A 5412-nucleotide genomic window follows, 5' to 3' on the forward strand; every position below is an offset into this window, starting at 1 on the left:
GGGGGGGGGGGTGCCGGCGATCTCCTTCTTTTGCTCCTATGACAGTACGTCGAAGAGAGCTTTGGAGCGCGCCCGGAGCGGAGCCGCCGATGTCCCTCGTCTGCTCCTACGACAGTACGTCCAAGAGAGCTTCGGAGCGCCAGGAGGCCATGGTTGAAGTGGTGCCGGCAGAAGGAAGGGACCGGAGGAGAATAAGTGTGGGTCTTTGGCTATGGCTGGGAGCTGGGGCTCAAGTTAATATAGTGGGCGAATGGCAATGAGCCGCGGCAGACGGATGGAGAACTGGCGCGGGAGTAGGTTCGTCAGGCGTGAATGCGGACGCTGCTTCAGTGACTTAACTGCAGATGCGTTTGGGTTACTGACATGTGGGCACAACGGACATCTGGCCCGCATGTCAGTGATACACCAATTGCACCCGCAGTTAAGTCCGGTGAATGCGGCATTGACATTCTGGAGAGATGGTGACCGCTTCAGGCGGGAAGCGCACGCTAGCGATGGAAGGGGTTTCGGTGTGCAGTGGCACTAAGATCGGTCGCTCACGATAGTACATACTCCGTACCATACCACCATAGTACCCTCTCTAGCTTAGGTTGTTTTATAGATTGTCGTTGTGATGGACGATATACATGAGCAAGGCGGTCCGAGTATGACCGTTGGTGTTGAGCCAGGTGAATACATGCTCGGCGTTCGCGTAGGCCTCCATCAAACGTCTAAACAGTAATGTCAGGCACCGCCGGAGCGCGCAGGTGATGGGCTCGCCGTTTGCGTTGCGCCATGAGCAGGACTTTGATTTAGAGGGCGACGTGCATGCATTAGCATGCTTTGACAGCGTGAGCGTGAGTGTCTGACGTGAAGTATTTCATTTTCATTTGGCTGACGAGGGTGCGTTGCAGCGACGAGTCCGTGGTTTGATTCCCCACATACGCATAATTTTGGTTTTTACAGTATTTGTTTCTCCATTGACAGGTAGGCCCGCGTAGATAGATAAATAACACGAGCTGATGAGGCGCATGCGGACTGTTTGACTGGTCAACCAGACAAATACGGAGCTATACGCTGAGCCAGTGACCGTATAATCACCATATCTCGTATACAATGATCAAAGTGAGCTATCAAGACAAGTTCGATGACCGCCAATGCATTTTACTCGGTAATAAATGACCAGGATTGAAGGGGAATCCAAATTTGCTTCGTCTTCTGTCCTTGAGCTCTTGACAAACCAATGCACTATACGGTTGTCCGGCCACTCCACCCCAGAGCTCCCACCAAGCGTCGTTCATGCCACCGCGCCGCACACTAACCGGTAAGGCAGCGATGGCATCCCGCCGCGCCAAGTTCCTCGCCGCCCACGACCGCACACAAAATGGTAGGGAAGCGATGGCATCCCGCCGTGCCGAGTTCATCGCCGCTCGCGACCTCACATCTATGTGGGAGGAATTTGAAGATGCCAAGGCCGAATGGGCGGTAGAGCAAGAGGCGGCCGAAGCCGCACAGAGGGAGCGGAAAAGTCAGAAAGCACTCAAGAAAAGAGAGGCCCGCCGCCGCAAGAAAGAAAAGGACGCACGCGCTGCTGCGGAGAGGTCGGCGGAGATCCAAGCACGGTGGGGTGTCGCCGACAAAGCCGGGAAGGAGAACGACGGCGTCTGGCCAGCATGTGAGAAGTAGTAGTACTAGTAGTTAGTGTGTGTGTCTGTGTCTGAGTACGAGCATGTACCAATACTACTAGTTACTACTGTAGTTTTTAGAGCAAATTACCAATACATTAGCCTAGACTAAATGGAAAAATTCCTATCCTAAGCATCAAATGGCATCTCTTTCTCTATAGGAATTGAGATGCATGTCATCTCACTTCCTATGATTTTCATATTCCTATCCTATGAACGAAAGGAGGCCTCTGTTGGAGTAACTACTGTAGCTAGCAGTACTGCTGGTACAGTAGTTTTCTTCAAGAAGCGGAATTCAACGAAGTCATTATGGTTCCTTCGTCCGAGAAACTTCAAAGTGGGAAGTGGGCATGTGATTTGATGGCTCATTAGTCATTGTTAGTACGGCGCGACGACCTGGGTGACTCTCCCTTGGAGTTCTACGTGCATGGCAAGTGGACCAGGATGGTCGACGTCCCACATGTTGGCGAACGGAAGTATTCTTTCCGATATCGAGGAGCAAGGAAACCGCGTGGTATAGTATCACTGGTGATTGGTTCGCAAAAAAAATAGTATCACTGCCGATTTATAATTATTTTTTATTTCTGATGAATGCTAGCGTTTCAACTCTTACGACGAAGGGTGCCAAACACGGCACGTGCTGGATGTCCCACACGTCAACGAAAGGAGTGGGACATGAACAGCGTGGTAGAGCCCAGCATAAAAAAACAGCGTGGTAGAGCGTCTCCACTTCTTCCACTTCTGGGTCGGAGACCACACGTAGTAGTACTTAGTGGTATGAACGATACAAAGTGTGACCTGGAGAGAAAGACACGTCTAGTTGGAAGGTCTCGGGGCATACACGTAAACAAATATAAAAGTTAATATGTGCCTCCAACTAATATAGTAGTAGTAGAGTACTTAGGCACGTACTCCATAACATCACCGTGCATTGCACGTACAACATTTAGTGGTAGTACGTAGTAAGAGACAAATGCCGCCCAAGAGTTCCCTTCTCGACCTACTTTTGGGTGTTTGGTAGAGTGTATGGAGGGTGCATGAGTCCACACTAGTTTAGCACAAATACACTAGAAGCATGCATGAAGAGAGCATGCATGAAGAGGGGTGTTGAGTTGAGAATGCATGAAGAGGGAACAACTACGCTGAGACGAGAACGCAACCAAACACACCCTATATGCCACGCATGTTCATACCATTTGTGCCTTTCTACTTCACTTACTGCGCTACATTACTCAGGTTCGTACGTCCACTCCTGGGTACATGTCCGTCTCGTAGTTCCAGTCGCACGTGTTCTTCATATAGATGGAACGATCCTTGCATAACACGTGCACCTTGATGCTAGATGTCTCGCGTGTTGGCAAAAGGATGAACAAAGCTCACTAAAAAAATAGAGTGGAAGAACATAGATTCCGGACGACCGAGAAGGAGCAAGGAACCTCGTGGTGGAGCGTCTGCACTCATAATATTTAATATTATTCAGCGATATAAAATTAACCAATCATCTCCACAGTGGACTGGAAGAGTACGAAACACGGCAGCCTAGTGTAGTTACATCATACTAGTACATGGCTAACCCACGCTATCACCATATTTCCTGGCTTCCATGCGACACCTATCTCTAGTAATCCAGCAGCCTGTATCGCTTCTCCCTCCTCATCTCTATCAAAGTGCGGCGGGCTGGCGTTTCTGCCGTCTATTGAGGTCGGTTAACTATCACATGTTAGCGACATGCCAAGAGCATTCTAAAAAAATTCCTTTCACGTTCTGTTTTCAAAAAGAAAAAATCCTTTCACGTACGAATTTGCCTGTATGCTTTGAGCAACTTGCATGTCCTATACTGCTCATGTTTGATACTCTAACTTAGCTAGAGGTTAGACTAACTCATGACTAACCCTGAACTAACTGTAGCCAAAGAGGTGTTTGGGTGACAGGGTTAGATTGACAATAAATGCACTTCATGGAGAGAGAAAAGTGATTTTTCAGTGGTCCCAATGAGAACTATCTCCAGTTAGCACCTCTTGGGTGGGATAGTTTTTTTGGTGGGTTCGGTGCAACTTGCTCCAATTTAAACCCTCATGCTTGGATACTTTAGGGCTATTTGAGCCCCAACTAGCTCAAACTAACTCTAACCCATGGATCCAAACATGGCATATGGCCAGTCTCGACGCGGAGCAGTCGCGTGCACCGGGAAGCGGCGCTCTCTCGGCCGTCGCGCCACTTCAAAGCCGGCGCCAGTGAGAGGTCGCCTCCGCTCTGGCCGGGCATTAATGCGGCACTGACGCTCCAGGGCGACGCTGACCGTTTCACGCGGGAAGCACGCGCTGGCAAGGGAGTATAGGTTTTGAACCGTTTCAGGTGTAGTACTGGTAGTTTGCAAAACTACTCAACTATTGCACTTAGTTTCCTAAGAAATTGTGGTAAAAAACGTTACTCCATAGCCCGCTTCTCTTCCACCGCCCGCGCACGTCCGTGGGAAGCGACCGGTCAACCCTTATATAGGAGTGCTAGCACAAAAAGATGCATGCATGACCACTAAAATTTCCATATTAAAGCGCCGCTCCAGCGGGAGTATGGTGTATGTTGTTACCTTCGGCCGGCCCATGGCTACCGGGCGACGGCGACCAGAGAAGAGGCGGCGGGAGGGGAATGAATGCAGCTACTGTTTGGGTTCGCCTTCCGGCTTAAATAAATGCGCAACATCACGTGTACCCGCGGGTGCACAAATTGTAACATACGTGTCTGCTTAAGTGGGCGTCACGTAACTGGTGTGTGTGTGAGAGAGATTCTGAGAGACAGAGTGCGTGTGTGCGACTCTACTCTTCGGACATGTACTCAACCTTTTGCATCGGGATATAAGTATAATGGTATTTACTTTAGCTAGTGATTTACGTGGCCATGTTAACGTGGTTGTGTCAAAAAAATGTCACTTCCTGCTCGTGATTTGCGTTATATAATTACAAGCAAGATTCTCGTGCATTGCACGGAACATCAATATGCATTTTTTTACAGAACACCTGTTGTGATTGACCCATGCAGGAGTAATCCCATGTGTAAAAACTAATGATATCTTGAGAATTTTATCGGAAAACTGGTATCTCGAGAATGTCATCGAAAAAATGAAAGATGAGAGATAAGGCGAGGAGGAGTGGAGCGTGGTGGTGACTGGTGGTCGGAATGGGCGGAGGCATGGGGATGGACGGCGCCGGCAGGCGGCAGCGGCCACCATGCATGCTAGATTGTTCCAGAGACTTATTCCTTTTTTATTGTTGAGCAATGAGGTTGCGGGAGATAATGATGTGGAGAGAGGTGCGGGTATCTTTTGTAAAATTATCATAGTTTGCTTTCTATCCTCAGATATAGATCATACGGTCTGTATTACAAGATGGCAGGCACACCATCACCGCCAACTCATTTTTTATAAGGGTACAGATGATAAGTTTGCTGACTACTAAAGTAAAGTGGAATTTGTCCATGTTATGCAAGTAAATAAAGGTGATTGTTTATCATACGGGTAAGGTTGGATGAAGGGTGGTAGGAACAAATGCTCCGCCTAGAGCATGTGTGTGTGAGATGGAGTCTTAGTGTGTGTGTGGGGTGTGTGTGTGTGTGTGAGAGAGAGAGAGAGAGAGGAGAGAGAGAGATGGAGTCTTAGTTTGTGTGTGTGTGTGAGAGAGAGAGGAGAGAGAGATGGAGTCTTAGTTTGTGTGTGTGTGTGAGAAAGAGAGATGGAGTCTTAGTGTGTGTGGGT

This window comes from Triticum aestivum, chromosome 6D (genome assembly GCF_018294505.1).
Source record: "Triticum aestivum cultivar Chinese Spring chromosome 6D, IWGSC CS RefSeq v2.1, whole genome shotgun sequence".
In the NCBI taxonomy this organism is placed as follows: Eukaryota; Viridiplantae; Streptophyta; class Magnoliopsida; order Poales; family Poaceae; genus Triticum; species Triticum aestivum.